Raw genomic sequence first — 19,234 nt, 5'->3', positions numbered from 1 at the left:
CCATATACTTTTTCACTAGAAGTGGCACAAAAAAGTTCACTTGGGTGAGGCTCTTTCGTGCAGGCGGGTCAGTCCCGAAACGCCGACAAGACGCACTCGGGACAGAAATCGCTTACTCACTTTTTGCAAACAGCAGCATGCAAAATGGCTTCTGTTGAGTGCACGCTATCCTACTTCTGATTCCAAACTGATTACATCTTACAGCGATTTTCTGAAACTGTAGGCCGCACCCATTCAGATAACACACATAAAAAAACCTGCAAACTTATCGAAAACTTCTACGCAAAAAAATTTAAAAAATATGGATATATTTATTCACAGGCAGTTTAAAAAAAAGGCCTTCAATTTTTTAAATTTTTTTCTTGTAGAAGTTTTCGACATATAAATACAAATGTATAAATTCTTTTGTGTAGTAGTTTCCGATACGTTTGCACACAATTTTCTTCAGAAATTTTTATGTACATGACTACCGCTTGTTTGGACTCGTTTTTATTGTAGTAATATCTGTGAATGATTTAGGGAGTGCGCTAGTCGACAGCTCTGATTTATTCGTCACTTAACCATATCCGCTAACCAACAATACTTCAGACAAATTTTCTGCTTCCGGTATTACGACCGGGCTCCGATAGCTTGTCGGCTGTTACGATAGTACCCGAGATAACTGGAGGGGGCGCTCTACTCGGAGCTCCGACTCACTCGCCGCTTAACCGGATCCGAAGGCCAGGTGTAGGGCTGAGTTGCCACTGATGAGTGAGTGTGGGAAAACCGGGCGGCCGGTCGTCCCATCTTAGGACGCCTCCATTGACAGGGGCGCGGTGTGAGGAAACAGTCGATTAGGCCGCGAGGCCGGTGATTACGGAAATACGCAGCGCGGCCTTGGCGTTTAAGCCGGAGACGCTTTTCCCTCCCCGAAGGCTAATGCCGTTGGTATGGGATGAGAGCGAACGTACTTACCACGCAAGTGACGCCTAGGACATGATGGCGTCTTAATGTCTAATGTTCGTTAACTACCGACACAACGTGGAGCCGTTTACATCCGGCAGCAGGCTAGAGGTTCGTCGACAGCGAGTTCACAGTTGGATTACGAAGTAAGCGCAAACTCGCTGAAGCTTTCTTAAAGAAATTACTTTGGCATTGGCCTGAATGTAGGTAAACCAGCGAAAAATTAAGTCAGAAGGGTCTGAAATGGAGTTTGCCTGTCTGACGACTTTCAGGGGCAGCAAAATTTTGATTTTCAGTACTTCATACAATGATTGACCGAGTCTAAAAAACTGCTATAATCTACTCGTTAAGAAGTATAATCTTATATAAAATCTTCAACACAGTAAGATGAATATTACGTGTGGAAACTGTGCGTATGTCCTAAGGCAGCGATATTACGATACCGAACCTGTCAGTCATCTTCAGGTGAACCATCGAAGACTCGGCCGTTGGCGCATTCTGTCGTCTTCGATTACAACAAATCATGGAGATGATGGGGTTCCACGAGCTGTCCAACTGGTAGCCACTATCACAGTTCATCAGCTTTTCAAATGTTCAAATGTGTGTGAAATCTTATGGGACCTAACTGCTAAGGTCATCAGTCCCTAAGCTTGCACATTACTTAACCTAAATTATCCTAAGGACAAAACACACACACCCATGCCCGAGGGAGGACTCGAACCTCCGCCGGGACCAGCCGCACAGTCCATGACTGCAGCGCCTTTGACCGCTCGGCTAATCCCGCGCGGCTCAGCTTTTCCGCCAGGCGTACTTCCACGGACTCTTTAATAGTGGAGCCTCAAAAAGATGTTGCTGTGATCAGAACCATAATTCTACCATACTCCATTGAATATCCAGTGGAAATACAGTGTTCTGAAATAGAGTACTATGAAAGAACGCTACACAGAGCATCGACGTTGCACTAGCCTTTTGGAACGAAGCAAATTCGCTATTGCCGAGAACAGCATTTCCACTGGACATTCAATGGAGTATGATAGAACAATGATTCTGACCACCGCGACATCTTTTTGGGACACCATTATTAAAGAATCCGTGCAAATACGCCTGGCGGAAAAGCTGATGGCCGGCCGAAGTGGCCGAGCGGTTCTAGGCGCTACAGTCTGGAACCGCGCGACCGCTACGGTCGCAAGTTCGAATCCTGCCACGGGCATGGATGTGTGTGATGTCCTTAGGTTAGTTAGGTTTAAGTAGTTCTAAGTTCTATGGGACTGATGACTTCAGAAGTTAAGTCCCATAGTGCTCAGAGCCATTTGAACCATTTTGAAAGCTGATGGTCCGTGATAGCAGCTACCATCTGGACGGTGCGTGGAACCCCATCATCTCCACGGTTTTCTCTAATCGAAGATGACAGAGTCCGCCAACGGCCGCGGCGAGCTGTAGCACAGAGGACAGCTGAGTTCCGCGGTTCCACCAGCGAGGGCGCTGCCGTCGGGAAGAGTGGTCTGTCCAACTTGATTTTGACGCATACACGGGGTACCCGCAGCGCGCTGATTGTGGGACGGAGCAAGTCTTTGATGGCTCATCTGGAAATGACTGTTCGCGTGCCAAGTGGAAATATCGTGGGATGAATCAGACCGGGACCAGCTGCAAGCCCGAAATTTGTTTGAGCAAGAATACCCAGGATACATTCATCCACTATTGGAGAGTGAGAGCGCTTAGCGACTTCCAATAAACTTTACATTTCATTTGAACCATTACGAAATTTTTCCTCTCACACCTCCCACACAATGACGAAAGACAAAAAGTGCATAATTTACTACATTTCGGCTTTTCATGCAACAAAACTTTAGCATCAGACACGAGGTTTTGATTTGTTACTTCTTTACTACTTCTTTACTATTAACTCGCAACGTATTTGATACGCAGTATCCATATATGTCACTGAATGTAGCGGCAAAATTATATCATTGTGCTACGCATGGTTCAGGAGATATGACGTCGTAATCATTGAGACGCTTTTGCTTAAATCAGAATGCAAATTACTCAAGAGTATACTAATGCAGTGTTTGATAATATGAAAGTCTACCGTTTTCCAACTAGCTTTAAACATGATTTAAACTTTTTCTCTCTTACATGCTTACCGTCAAATACTTAACATATTAGCTCATTTGCAATCAGACGCCTTAAGCTGTCACTTAAGTGGGAGTTGGATTCTTTAAAAAATTGGGGGAGGGGGGTACTGGTACTAAATCACTGACTATCGCAGCAGCTTGACGCATGAAGTGGTGTAAAAAGCGACTCTGCTGAAATCGAGTGATCTGCAGTGATGAATCACGCTATATCCCGTGGCAATCCGATGGTGTTTCAGTTTGGCGGATACCTGTAGGACATTACCTGCCAACGTGCGTAGTGGCATCAGTGAAGTATGGAGCGGGTGGTGTTACAGTATTGAGTGTTTCTCGTGGTTAGGTTGCAGTCCCCTCATTGAGCTTAAGGAAACGCTAAATGCGGAAGGATGGAACCCAATTTTACGGCTTTGTGTACTGGTCACAGTAGAGGAACAGTTCGGATACGATAACTTTATCAGCATAACAATGTCCTCTGCTGTATAGCACCATCTGTGAGGCAATGGTTTGTGGACGATAACGTTCCTGAAATGGACTGGCTTGCGCAGAGCCACAATCTCAACCCAGTGGAACACCTCTGCAACAAATTAGTGTCAAGTTCACTTGAGACCCCAGCGTCCAGCATCATTGCAATCTCCGGTTTCGGCTCTTGAGAAGGAATGGGCTGCCATTCCTCCACTCAAATTCAGACACTCCAGCAGATTTCAGGCCAGCATAAAGCCGAAGGGCCGACTCACCTCATATTAATTTCCACTAATAGGTATCCGCTTACTCGAGATCAGGTAGTTGGAAGTCTCGTTTCACTCCCTGGTCCAAGACACAATTTTAATCTGTCAGAAAGATTCGTTAAAGCATATATTTAGGTGGAGGGTAAAATATATATTCTTGGTACTGTAGACGCTAAGGTGATACTGTGTGACTGACAGCAATCGTTTGTTTACTTCGCAGGTGTCCCCGGCTTCAGGTGCTGGTCGCGCCAAGATGTCGCGAGGGCTACTTCCTGTGTTGCTTCCCCCGCATCTACGACGACAACTAGTTTCCTTTTAATTATTTGTGTGTCATTTATGGATGCCTGATGTTCCTGACACACAAATTAATGCTGTGTGTTGTTTTTACTGATTTGTTTTGTAATACGTGCAATGTGTGTGATTGCTATATTATCCGATTAAGTGTTAAACGTACTGTTTTGGGGATAAGCATATTTTGATGTGTTTCCAGGGGTTTATGGTATAAACAGTCAAGTGAAAAATTTCTCTGGTGTGGACAGTTTAAAGAAATTCTAGTCTTGTCTGTGCAGAAATTTACTATTAGTGTTGTTGTCAAGTAACAGCTACATAATGCATGTTAAATTTCGAATCAAAACAATTGATAATGCGTGTTGAATTTTGTTCGCAACTTCGTATTTGCGGTTTCTTCTCGATGCAATAAATTTCATATTCAAGAAGTAAAGACTGTGCTATGCGGGTGAATATTGCTCAAACTGTGTTGTGAAATGAGTTATTTTAACTTACAAACTTCCATATAAACAGAAAAATTGTGATTAATAATATTTCCGTCATATATCTGTTGCTGTGTGCCATTGAGTGAACGACTGCCTAAAATATTTTCTCATTTGAAAAGAATTTGATAATGATGAATGCATGTTAACATTAAAACATAAGCTAAGTAATTGATATTTTGACGATAAGAATTAATGACGAATAAATGATTTACTAAATCTCCTCATGTTCAGTATTGTTTTCGTGACTTGTGTTGTTGATGTCAGTAACGTTCTGTGTTTCATACATTTAAAATTAGATAATGAAATTACTTTAAATATGATGCTGGCAACAATCAGAGCAAAATGCCTCGGACCTTTGGAGGTGACGGTGTCCCACCTCTAACTGACAAACCAGGGACTCCTAAGATACTACTTGGCAAACAAGTGGTAATGAGATGGGGAGCTATTAATATCAATGGGGGCTATTGTGGGAGGAAGGTAGAGCTGGCAGAGGCTGCAAGTAAGATGGGGCTGGACGTTTTAGCTGTTAGTGACATTCGGGTAAGGGTGAGAAAGAAGAGGAAGTGGGAGAATACAAGGTCTACCTGTCAGGAGTCAAAGCAGGAATAGCACAATGGGGTGTAGGGCTTTACATCAGGAAAGAAATGGAACTCAGCGTAGTTGCAATAAGGTATGTAAACGAACGACTGATGTGGATAGATTTGACAGTGTCTAGCAAGAAAATTAGGATTGTGTCAGTATATTCGCATTGTGAAGGGACAGATCAAGATAAGATGGATAGTTTTTATGAGGCACTCAGTGATGTAGTTGTTAGAGTAAAGGACAAGGACAGTGTTCTGCTCATGGGGGATTGTAACGCCAGGATTGGAAATCGAACAGTAGGGTATGAAAAGGTTATGGGTAAATTTGGAGAGGATATGGAGGCCAACAGGAACGGGAAACAACTCTTGGATTTCTGTGCCAGTATGGGCTTAGTAATCACAAACTCCTTTTTTAAACATAAGAACATTCACCGGTATACTTGGGAAGCCAGGGGAACCAGATCTGTCATTGACTATATAATAACAGATCAGGAATTCAGGAAGGCTGCGAGGGACACACGTGTATTCAGGGGATTCTTTGATGACACTGATCATTATTTAATCTGCAGTGAAATTGGGATTGTGAGGCCGAAAGTGCAGGAGGTCAGGTCCATATGTAGGAGGATAAGAGTGGAGAAACTTCAGGATAAGGAAATCAGGCACAAGTACATAACAGCGATCTCAGAAAGGTACCAGTTAGTTGAATGTAGTCAATTACAGTCATTGGAAAAGGAATGGACAAGGTACAGGGACACAGTACTAGAAGTGGCTAAAGAATGCCTTGGAACAGTAGTGTGTAAAAGCAGGATGAAGCAAAGAGCTTGGTGGAATGACACAGTCAAGGCAGCCTGTAAAAGGGAAAAGAAGGCGAATCAAAAATGGCTACATACTAGAACTCAGGTAGACAGAGAAAGTTATGTTGAAGAAAGAAACAAAGCCAAACAGCTAATTGCAGCATCTAAGAAGAAATCCTGGGAAGACTTTGGAAACAGGTTGGAGATTATGGGCCAAGCTGCTGGAAAACCATTCTGGAGTGTAATTAGCAGTCTTCGAAAGGGAGGTAAGAAGGAAATGACAAGTATTTTGGACAGGTCAGGAAAACTGCTGGTGAATCCTGTGGATGCTTTGGGCAGATGGAGGGAATATTTTGAAGAGTTGCTCAATGTAGGTGAAAATGCGATCAGTAATGTTTCAGATTTCGAGGTAGATGGGATAGGAATGATGATGGAAATAGGATCACATTTGAGGAAGTGGAGAAAATGGTCAATAGATTGCAGTGCAATAAAGCAGCTGGGGTGGATGAAATTAAGTCGGAACTCATCAAATACAGTGGAATGTCAGGTCTTAAATGGCTACACAGGATAATTGAAATGGCCTGGGAGTCGGGACAGGTTCCATCAGACTGGATAAAAGCAGTAATGACACCAATCTTTAAACATGGAAACAGAAAAGATTGTAACAACTACATAGGTATTTCTTTAATCAGCGTTGTGGGTAAAATCTTCTCAGGTATTGTTGAAAGGAAAGTGGGAGTATTAGTTGACGACCAATTGGATGAAAATCAGTGTGGGTTTAGGCCTCGTAGAGGTTGTGAGGACCAGATCTTTAGCTTACGGCAAATAATGGAGAAGTGTTATGAGTGGAACAGGGAATTGTATCTATGCTTTATAGATCTAAAAAAGGCATATGACCGGGTTCCTAGAAGGAAGTTATTGTCCTATGAGATTATGGAATAGGAGGCAAACTTTTGCAAGCAATTAAAGGTCTATAAATAGATAGTCAGGTAGCAGTTAGAGTTGACGGTAAATTGAGTTCATGGTTCAGAGTAGTTTCAGGGATAAGACAAGGCTACAACCTGTCTCCACTGTTATTCATATTATTTATGGATCATATGTTGAAAACAATAGACTGGCTGGGTGAGATTAAGATATGTGAACACAAAATAAGCAGTCTTGCATATGCGGATGACTTAGTTGTGATGGCAGATTCGATTGAAAATTTGCAAAGTAATATTTCAGAGCTAGATCAGAAATGTAAGGACTATGGTATGAAGATTAGCATCTCCAAAACGAAAGTAATGCCAGTGGGAAAGAAATACAAACGGATTGAGTGCCAAATAGGAGGAACAAAGTTAGAACAGGTGGACGGTTTCAAGTACTTAGGATGCATATTCTCACAGGATGGCAACATAGTGAAAGAACTGGAAGTGAGGTGTAGCAAAGCTAATGCAGTGAGCGCTCAGCTACTATCTACTCTCTTCTGCAAGAAGGAAGTCAGTACCAAGACTAAGTTATCTGTGCTCCGTTCAATCTTTCGACCAACTTTGTTGTATGGGAGCGAAAGCTGGGTGGATTCAGGTTACCTTATCAATAAGGTTGAGGTTACGGATATGAAAGTAGCTAGGATGATTGCAGGTACTAGTAGATGGGAACAATGGCAGGAGGGTGTCCACAATGAGGAAATCAAAGAAAAACTGGGAATGAACTCTATAGATGTAGCAGTCAGGGCGAACAGGCTTAGATGGTGGGGTCATGTTACGCGCATGGGAGAAGCAAGGTTACCCAAGAGACTCATGGGTTCAGCAGTAGAGGGTAGGAGGAGTCGGGGCAGACCAAGGAGAAGGTACCTGGATTCGGTTAAGAATGATTTTGAAGTAATAGGTTTAACATCAGAAGAGGCACCAGTGTTAGCGCTGAATAGGGGACCATGGAGGAATTTTATAAGGGAGCGCTGAAAGGCATAATCAGTCTTAAATGATGATGATGATGATGATGATGATGATTGAAATTACTCACTTTCTGAGCATAGCACATATTCCGTATTGTCGATAAATAATTAACAGATATGTCGTGAATACATTAACACTACGAGTTTGCCGCGCGGTATTAGCCGAGCGGTCAAAGGCGCTGCAGTTATGAACTGAGCGGCTGGTCCCGGCGGAGGTTCGAGTCCTCCATCGGGCATGGGTGTGTGTGTTTGTCCTTAGGATAATTTAGGTTAAGTAGTGTGTAAGCTTAGGGACTGATAACCTTAGCAGTTAAGTCCTATAGGATATCACACACATTTGAACATTTTGAACAACAAGCATGTAAGAACGAAGAGGCAAAACAAAATCTGTCTGGCTTTTTTATTCTCGGAAAGTAAATAACCAAAAATGGTTGCACGGTCGCCATAAGCTGTTCAGGACGTAAGTAAATGTAGCGTGGTATGCATAAATAGACTGAGAAATACAGTACTGTATGATTACACTATTGAACAAATCAGTAGAGACAGTAGCATCATAAAATATCTGCAAGTACGCAACCGGAGCGACCTCAAGTGGACTGACTACATAAAACAGAAGTAGATAAATGAAAATGCCAGACTAATATTGTTGGTCAGCCTCGGACTCCTAGCAATTCACAGTAACGGAAAAGATAGATAAGATGCAGCGTATAGTGGCATGTACGCAATTGTTTATTCGGCATGAGATGCTAAAAACTCCACTCATATTAGAAGCTACAAGTAATGTATTGCTTCTCACGAAGCGATTTACTGTTGAAAATAATCCGAGAGAGTACGTTCTGAACAGCACATTCCTCCCACATACGTCTCGCAGAATGACGACAGAGCTAGTATGAACGTTTACCGACAAACATTCTCTCCACGCGCCCATAGCGAATGGAACAGGGATGAACTTTTTATGACAGGGGTTCTTTCCACCACATACTGTAAGAAGTTTCAACAGTATCTGTTTTAAACAGCACCAAGCCTGCTGTAAGCATCTGACTCTAAGTTATGACTACATTTGTCGATTTCATCCGCGTACTGGAGTTCCAAAGTTTGTATTTTTGTTGTGTAGACGAACCCAGTGGTGATATGAATGTCTGTGTGGGGCGGGACTGTCATTCCAAGCTGCACATTGTATATTGCCTCCACTATTTGGCAATAATAAACTGTCCACCTCTGAACAGTTTTTCGATGTCGTCCATGAATCCTATCAGGTAAGGACATCATACTATGCTGCAGAGCTCGCAGAGGAGGAATAATTGTTACGTAAGCAGATTCTTTTAGTAGATTTGTCCGGTGCAATTCTCACCTCGCAAGGAAGTAATCCATAGTGCTGGAAACAGCAGTCTGTAGGGGGTAATCACGTTATTTAGAACACAAAACACACTGAGTGATGAATAATTATTACTAACTCATATGAGGGAGGTTACAATACAATGCACTGTTCCATTAATAAAACGCAGAAGTGTGCTTGACATGTTATGTTGAGTTCGTGTATAGGCAGCATGTTAATAGTGTTTCAGCCGTTTTTTGCGCTGGGTCTGTGTCCACTGTAGTAATTTTTTGTGGCATGAGAGTACTGTATATGTTATGTAGAGTTTTTGTGTAGGCAGTGTAGTAATGGAGTTCCACATGTTTTTACACAGGACAATAATGCAACATAATTGTTTTAACAAACAAACTATCATCAATTTCTTCGAATTGACTGCTGTTTTCCATCTTGGACAATAAATTATACTAATGATAAATTATAGCAATAAGAGCCCCAGTGCAGTTGTAGTTCGGTAATGAATAGGTATAATAAATTGGATAGTAAATTACAGCAAGATAATTCTGTAGTAAAAGAAATATATGAAGTGCAGTTTTCAGATAAGAAATTGGAGCTACTATTTTTGGAGGCTAATCCTTGGCAGTTATTTCTGGGTCGGAAATAATTAGGCAATAAATTATAGAGGAGTTGTGGCTGATGTCATAAATTACACTAATTGGGCATTATCTTGGATGAATCTGGCGACTATGTAGGCTGGTCCAGCTTCCCAGATCAATGGGATGAAGCCCCTTTGAATTTCCCACCATTTATACATCGCCCAATTAGCGTAGAAAGGGCGGGGATGGGAATTGGGTGGAGGGATGGGGAGGGGGAGGTGGAAGAATGACCTTGAGTGGGAAACCTGCTCACAATGCAGTATGGGCCAGTGTGCAGTTAAGTACATTACTATTTGAGTTTCCGGCCATTCTATAGTTAGGAGACTTGGGGGAAGACTACTGTGATGTCTGAGGGTGTAGAGGACCATTAAAATTGCAGCATCTGGAAGACTGTACGGTTGCCCCTGCAGTTCAGTTACCCTTAGCTTGTAGTCTGGTTCCTTATCAGTGATAGTTGGAAAGGGGCATTACTGTTTGTGCAATATCCACACATACGGGACTTTCGGATGTGACATTGCCCCGACGTTGGACTGAATGAGAACGTGGTGGTAACCAAGTGCGTCGTCGAGTTTTAGGTCAACCAAGTCTGATCACACTGAGGAGCGATAGTCGCGTTGAGAGTAAACCCATCACGTCTCCATCTACCCTCGGAACTCGATACAACATACTAACTCATCCGTCACTATTAGACGGAGATTAGCTGAACTCTAACACAACACAGACGGCTGAGTGCTGAGTATGCAGTGATCACGGGAAACATGGGCTACTGACAAGTGGCATATCATGTTTTTGAGTGATGAATGTCGGTTGCGACGAAATCAGATGACAATCGTCAGCGAGCTTATGACGTCGAATAAATGGACAGACCTGCCTATGTTTTGGAAATATGCACCAGAGCACCTCTAGCGTCGTGGTGTATGGAACCACTGACTTTCTCTGGAAATCGTTCAGGGAACTCTAACAACGAAGGGGTTCTGTACTGACTTCCTGTTTGTCCGCATCTCGTGGTCGTGTGGTAGCGTTCTCGCTTCCCACGCCCGGGTTCCCGGGTTCGATTCCCGGCGGGGTCAGGGATTTTCTCTGCCTCGTGATGACTGGGTGTTGTGTGCTGTCCTTAGGTTAGTTAGGTTTAAGTAGTTCTAGGGGACTGATGACCATAGATGTTAAGTCCCATAGTGCTCAGAGCCATTTTTTTTGACTTCCTGTTTCTCCATTTTTTACCTCTCATGAGACAGTATCCTTGTGCAATCTTCCAACAAGTCATCACTCGTCCTCACAAGACCAGCTTCTCTACGAACTGCTTGCACGGTGTATTCTCTTGGTCAGCAAGATCCCCCAACTTATTCTCGATAGAACATGTGTGGAACAAGATCTGACGTCTACTCCGTCTCAGTCCCTATGTGCAGATTATCGATGTTCTTTTGTAAGAGCTGCAACCCAACGTACATCAGGAGTACATTGAATGTATTAGCAGTTGCGAATATGGACAACCATCGGCTGTGTAATGGAATGACGACAATGAAAATTTGTGCTGCACTGGGAGTCGAACCCTGGTTTCCCGCTTATCGCGAGCGGTAGCCTTGCCATTTGGCTATCCGAGCACGACTCACGGTCAACCAAGTGTCTACAATCTGTACTCGCACATCCATTATGTATTTTCCCGTACAGGGGAAGACACTTTACTTGAAAGTCACTTGTCGGTGCCGGCGGATAAATGGTATATTGCAATGCCTGTGCATGCATGTCCAAAGGAACATTGCGTTGTAATTCGGAATAACAGAGGCACTGCAATAACGTATACATCAGGAATGCTTACAATGACTGTAGGGTACCTTTCCCCAACCGAAACATCCCCTGCACGCCGTCCACGGTGGCCGAGCGGTTCTAGGCGCTTCAGTCCGGAACCGCGCAGCTGCTACGGTCGCAGGTTCGAATCCTGCCTCGGGCATGGATGTGTGTGATGTCTTTAGGTTTAAGTAGTTCTAGGTTCTAGGGGACTGATGACCTTAGATGTTAAGTCCCATAGTGCTCAGAGCCATTTGAACCATCCCCTGCATCTTGGTGGAGAGGTGTGCAACCTACTACTGGCAACGGATCAGGGGTAAGCTCGTACCGCCAGTTTTTCACTTTCTCGTCTCACTCTTATAAGTGAGCATACCTATTCAATATTTTACAGCTTGCTGAATTACTGTAAATATTTTATTGCTTTCGCTATATAAACCAGAACCAGTTATTCTGAATTTTCTATATAAAAAATGTAGTCGATACTTCATGTGTTACCATCAAGTTCAAACTTTGCCCTTCACCTGATAGATATACACTTATATAGCTCGTAAAAATTAGAGATTATGAAAACGAAAAAATAATAGCGCTACGGCTAGGAAACAGTCACTTTGAAACGTTGTGTGGAACTTCTGTGTAACGAGGCAAGCGGTTTTGTGTCTTACGTTACAGTATTATCGTGACGATGATCATTTGTCCATTCACATCTACCAGTGGAATTGACATAGACTATTTTCTTGAACTAAAGGCACTGAAGACAGCCGCTTGTGACAGCTTAGTATTGCACATCCATGCACGTGACTTCTTTTGTTCTGTTTTAATGAGTGGAAGATCCGTTAGTATTAGCAAATTTTATACCAGTAATAACATTGTACGACGCAGGAAAAATAAAAAGTTAGAAAACAAGAACACTATAAAAATTCGGAGCAAAATATCTGTTGGTGAGAGCTGAACCTTTGTAGTTTGAGGTCTACCGACTGTTTATTGTAACTGGCATTAACACTTGTCCCCATTCATAACGTGGATATACTTAACTTTTATAAGTTTGTTGTCCAGAGTGCAGGTCCACGGCTTCATATGAATGTTTGAGGTATTTTTATGCTGTATATACAAATAATAGCAGCTTCTAATAATTTTGGTTAATTTGTGTTCTGCTTATAAACAACATGACATCGGTGCATTGAAATGACTTGTTCATCAGTGTTGCCACTTCACCATACACGGAAGCATTGCAGCGTCATCTTGTCGACATAAGGACTTTTGTCGTCTGATCGCAACAACCTCTCACGCAAGTAGTACTGCCAAAACCGACTCCTCGTCAGCTGAGGCTGCAACTTGTGTTCTAGGAGCTAGTGACGTCACTCCCTTGACGTCAGGGAAGCCCTATCTCAGAATTACTACGTGCATAATGATTCCAGTTAAGTACTGCGTAAATTTAAAATACTTTGATGGATGATAATACCGATAGTTCTGTGCATCCAAATGTCACTTTTATATCAAATGATTCCATTTCATCAGAGGATTACAAAAATGTTATTGGATTTCATGTAGGTAAGGTATTATGAAAGTTAGTGATATGTCGTTATTGATGTTTTAATTTATTAGCAGTAATTAATACATCGTCCTTTTAAGTGAAACTAGTTGTCAGAAGAGAGTCATTTTCACCTCCTGCTTCACTGAAATACATCAGTTGCTTCAACAGGCTTTTCTTAAAAATAGTGTCAAAACTGAGATGAACAATGTTCTCATATGTGGCATTTTAGGGTTATTTGATGGGAGGCGTGATTCTGGCTTCCAGTAAATGTTAGTGAAGCTGAGGCTGGCTGCTCCTAAACGAGAAACCAAGTACGAAAATTTTAACCAAGCGAAAGCAGCTGATAAAGTACACATAATTAAAAGGATGATAAAGCTATTAAATATATTCGCAATTGCGAAATATGGACGACCATCAGCTATAGAATGGACGCTAGACAATCTCTACATATTTCTTTTTTATTGAATTCCAGTCGTATTTCATCCCCTCCTTCCATTTCTCGTCGCCATTCCCTGATCACTTTATCTAGTACACACGAGCGGGAAATGCGGGTTCGTGTCTCGGTCAGGCACAAATTTTCATTATCGTCGTCCACATTCGCAATTGCGAGTACATTTAATGTATTTTATAACGGCTGTAGTCGCCGCCAGTGCCTGTCATTTGGACATGCATGGGTGACCAAAGGAATATCGAATCGGAATTCGCAGTAACAGAGGCACTGCAGTAACGTGATATAAAGCTCCTGGTGAAGATGGCATCATCGCAGAACTCTTCTAGTATATGTATGAGAATACGATCATCGAACTGAGAAGAAGAGCAGTTTCCAGAAAGCCGGACGTCGGCACTAATACATCCTATACGCAAAGAAGGAGATGAGTCGGAGTCTGGGAACTGCACAGAAATATCGTTAATACCAGTGACCTATAACGTATTCTCAAAAGCACAGCTGATAAGACTGGAAAACAATGAAATCCACAAACTGGTGAGTACCAAGAAGGCTGCAGAAAGGGGAGATTACGCGCAGAACTAATTTTGAATATGAAACTGGTGACCGGGTATCATAGACAGAGAAGCAAGAATTTAGTGCACACATTCGTAGATTTCAAGAAAGCTTCTAATCCAGTAGGTAGACAAAGACTGTTCCAAATTTTACAGGAGATAAGTTCGGACAGAAAAATCCAATGGACTAGTTAAACAGACCTTAACCAACACAACAACCAAGATCAAGTTCAGAGGAAAGCTTTCAGAAGAAGTTTAAATAAAGCTTTCAGAAGATTAAAACCGGGATGAGACTGGGGACGGACTCTCCCCTCTGCCCTTTAGCCGTGTACTGGATAAAGCGATCAGAGAATGGCGACGAGAAATGAAAGGAAAGAGTGTAATACTACTGGGCTGCAAGGAAAAAGAAATATAGCAAGATTGTCTAGCATCCGTAGACAATAATGCGATATTGTCGGAATATTAGAAGAAGTGGTTAAACAAATCACGCAACTACGGAGACAAGTGACTAAATGGTTCAAATGGCTCTGAGCACTATGGGACTTAACATCTATGGTCATCAGTCCCCTAGAACTTAGAACTACTTAAACCTAACTAACCTAAGGACATCACACAACACCCAGCCATCACGAGGCAGAGAAAATCCCTGACCCCGCCGGGAATCGAACCCGGGAACCCGGGCGTGGGAAGCGAGAACGCTACCGCACGACCACGAGATGCGGGCGACAAGTGACTAAAGCAGGCCAACAGATCCCTATTGAGAAGACACAGTATATGATAAACATCAAGGCAGCTCCTAGACGGATGCCAGCAGGAGGGAAGATTCATGAGGCGGACATATTTAAACACGTGAGAGATTGGATAGAAACTAGGCTTGCAGAAAAAGAAGCAATGGGAGCATTAATAAAAAAAAAAAAAAGAATTTAACATACAAACTAATTATGAAAATCTAAAGTATGAAGAATGTTTAAGAAGAATATTTCGTTCAGTGTAAAACTGAGACATTACCAGACAGTGATCCTTCCTGAAGCATTATACGCAGTAGAAACTCTTAACCTAGTAACAGTAGTGCTTAAGAGATTAGAACTGGTGGAACGAAGGATTCTCAGGAGGATATTGGGACCTCGAAGAACGGAAGATGATCAATTTAGAAGACGAACTTGCCAAAAACTGTTTACCAAAACAGGGAGATCCTGGAATATATTCCGGAAAAGAAGGGGCGTGCTCTTCGGACATATCCTTAGAATGGACCAGAGGAGGTTAACACAGCAAATAATACAGTTTCTGGTGAACAAGAGAACCAAAGCACGCTGGATCCAAGAAGTACAAAAGGATCTGGAAGAAATGGGAATACACCCGAATCGGAGATATACAACGGAGTGTTTTTAAATAAAAAATCGAGGGCTTCACAGGCTTCGGCGACAGAGCTAGACCCAGAATGAAACCGAGAGAAGAGCGAAGAAGGATTCCAAATGTGAGAATGAAAGAACATTGGACAAAGAGAAGTACCAGAAGAAACGAAGCCGACGCGAATTAACGTGTTCCCCAGATGGCCGAAACGAAAAAATATGAAAAGGGACGGATAGTTTCAAGCTATTTAGTGTGGCGGTCGCAAGTGTGTGTTATGTTACATCAGAACCAACTTTCATTGCGTATGTTTTAGGTTAAGACGAACCAAGCAGTTTACGTTAGCAGCAGTCGGTCTGGAACAGATAGATTGGTCGCAATTAATCCACGATTTATGAACAGCGCGGCGAATTGAATACAATTATTTCACAAACTTACTTTTGAAGAGATAGTAGGTTTTGGACATTACTTGTTGCAGATGGCTACGTCCTCCACGAGTGAATTCGTCCACTCTGCTGTCAAATTTATCCATCGCAACGACACAACAGTAGAAATACCCCCCTCAAAGACATCAATACGATATGAGTTCATTGTCTTAATTTATCCTGTGTACTTAATGAAATTTTAAATCAGTGTAGCTGGATGGAGTTTGAACGCCACTCCTCCTTAATGTGTCCAGTACCTTCAATCTGCACCACTTCGCTCGGAAAATCACAAATAGACAAATCTCTTTCGTTTGGAGGGCAGGAAATATCGCTACATAACTGTGATAACTAGGAAAAGTGAGGGGGATTTCCGTTTAACGTGGCGTCGACGCCAAGATCAATCGTGAAGAAGCACAAATTCAAGTTCGAGAAGCATGGGGGTGAAAATTGGATTCTGCTCATAGTAATTAGGTGACAGATCCTTTTGCCCGATGGGGCGATGTGAATATTTTCTTGGAAATCAAAAAAATGGTTCAAATGGCTCTGAGCACTATGGGACTTAACATCTGTGGTCATCAGTCCCCTAGAACTTAGAACTACTTAAACCTAACTAACCTAAGGACATGACACACATCCATGCCCGAGGCAGGATTAGAACCTGCGACCGTAGCGGTCACGCGGTTCCAGACTGAAGCACCTAGAACCGCACGGCCACACCGGCCGGCTTCTTGTAAATGACTCAGTACAGTGCTGTTAGTTCTCTGTTCCGCGGCGTGCGAAGTGGCCGCGTGGTTAGAGGCGCCATGTCACGAACTGCGCTATCCTTCCCGCCGGAGGTTCGAGTCCTCCCTCGGGCATGGGCGTGTGTTGTCCTTAGAGTAAGTTAGTTTAAGTAGTGTGTAAGTCTAGGGACCGATGACCTCAGCAGTTTGGTCCCTTACGAATTCACACACAATCGAATTGATCTCTGTTCCGCACGTGATGCTGTATCCTTCTGCCCGAATTCAGGTTTAATCCACGCTACTCTGTCCTGTGCAACCCTCTGGAGCTCCCAATAACTACATCCATTTTAATATGCTTGTGGTATTTACTTATCCCTTGGTCTGCCTCTACAATTTTTCCTGCTTCCGCCCCCCCCCCCTCCCACCCAAACACACACACACACACACACACACACACAAACAAACACACACACCTCCATAACCCTTCACAACCAAACTTACGGTTACTTTGTGCCTTCGGGTGCGTCCTGTCAACAGATCCCTTCTTTTAGTCAAATTGTGCCATAAATTTCTTTTTTCCCCAGTTCCATTCAGTCTCTCTTCATTAGTTACGTAATCTTCAGCATTCTTCTGTAAGACGACATTTCAAAAGCTTCTGTTCTCTTTTTGTCTGAATTGTTTATTGTCCACGCTCCACTGACGTGCAAGTCTACTCTCTATACAACTATATTCAGAAAAGACTTCCCAACTCTTACAATTATATTATATGTTAACAAATTCTTCTTTTTGAGAAATGTTTTCGTGTTATAGACCAGAAATGTTTTCGTGTTATAGCCAGTACACATTTTATATTCTCTCTGCATCAGCCATCATCAGTTTTTTTCCTGCCTGCTTTTAGTGACTCATTTTCTAAATTAATTCCTTCGTTATCACTTGATTTAAATCGTCTACATTTTATTACCTTTGTTTTACTTTTCTTGATCATCATCTTTTAACACCTTTTCGAGACGCTACCCGTTCCGTTCAGACGCTTTTCCTAATGCTTTGCTGTATCTGACAGAGTTACCATTTCATCAGCTAATCTCGAAGTTAATATTTCTTCTCCCTGAACTTTAATTCCCTCTCCAAATTTCTGCTTGGTTTCCTTTACTGCTTGTTCATAATAAAGATTGAATCACACCAGAGAGAGAGAGAGAGAGAGAGAGAGAGAGAGAGAGAGAGAGAGAGAGAGAGAGACAGAGAGAGTACGAGGCCTGTCTCACTTCCTTCTCAATCATTGCTTCCCTTTCTCATGTCATTCGACTCTTATAACGGAAGTCCGGTTTCTGTACAAGTTGTAAACAACCTTTGGCTCCTGTATTTTATCACTGCTACTTTCTGAATTCGAAAGAATGTATCCCAGTTATCATTCTCAACAGCTTTCTCTAAAACTACTGATGCTATGAATGTTCGTTCTTCTTTAACTTATAAGATGTTTCGTAGGGTCGGTATTGCCTCGCGACTTAGTTCATTCCTTCGGAACCCAAACTGATCTTCACCAAGGTGGCTTCTGCCAGTTTCTCCGTTCTTCTGTAAATAATTCGTTCCAATACTTTGCTGCAGCACGTCAAAATTACGATAAATGTCATAAAACGTAAAGTGATGGTTAATCAAATGTACCAGCCACTTCTTAAAAAGGTAGTTGTGTGACTACACATCATTTATATCTTTCTAGCAGACTACTTACTTCTATTCCGGACTTCCTGTACAGTATAAAAGGAGGATGTCCGGGAGAAAAAGTTTTCAACCACATTTGACAACATTACTGGTGCTTGTCAGACATTAGGGACAGATTTTCAAAGAATCTTATTACAGCGTAACCCATGCCTTAGATCAGAAGTTGGGTTCACTAGAGGAAACTGCAGATTATCGTATTTGCGAATACTCTGAAAGAAAAGAGACGTATGGCTGGTAAACTTCGAGGGGGAGTATTACCCGCCTGCTTGGAAAAGGTTTTCTTCCTTCACTTACAATGACTCCTTTCCTCGCGACGTGTGACTGTTGAGTCTTTAGCCAATGTGACTGTGTCTGATGTGTATGTACTATATGCACAACGTGTACTATCTGGCCAAAAGTGCTCGGACACCTATTAGGGGGCTTTAATATAGGGTGTATATCCCTTTAATATAGGCTTTAATATAGGGTGTCTACCCTTCGCATTTACGGCCGCTTGAACTCTGCTGGAGACACTGTGACTGTGTCTCGATGTGTGTGGAGGAATGGCAGCCCATTCTTCTTCAAGACCAGAAACCAGAGAAGTTAGTGATGTAGGGGTTTGGAACGAAGTGGAGGTTCTCACTCATCCCAAAGGTGGTCCATTGGGTTAAAGTCGGAACTCTGGACAGACCAGTCCAATTCAGTATTTTCATTATACACAAACTATTGCTTCATAGATGCTGCTTATGGGAGGGTCTGTGGTCACGGTGATACAATCGTCGTCTCCAAACTGTTCCCCTTCTGTACACAGTACACATTGCAGTAAAATCTGTTGATATCCTTCCACATTTAGCGTCTTCTTAAGCGCAATAAGGGTACCACACC

The sequence above is a fragment of the Schistocerca nitens genome, chromosome 9 (genome assembly GCF_023898315.1).
Source record: "Schistocerca nitens isolate TAMUIC-IGC-003100 chromosome 9, iqSchNite1.1, whole genome shotgun sequence".
NCBI classification, from domain to species: domain Eukaryota; kingdom Metazoa; phylum Arthropoda; class Insecta; order Orthoptera; family Acrididae; genus Schistocerca; species Schistocerca nitens.
Note: the sequence above shows the minus strand (reverse complement) of the source record.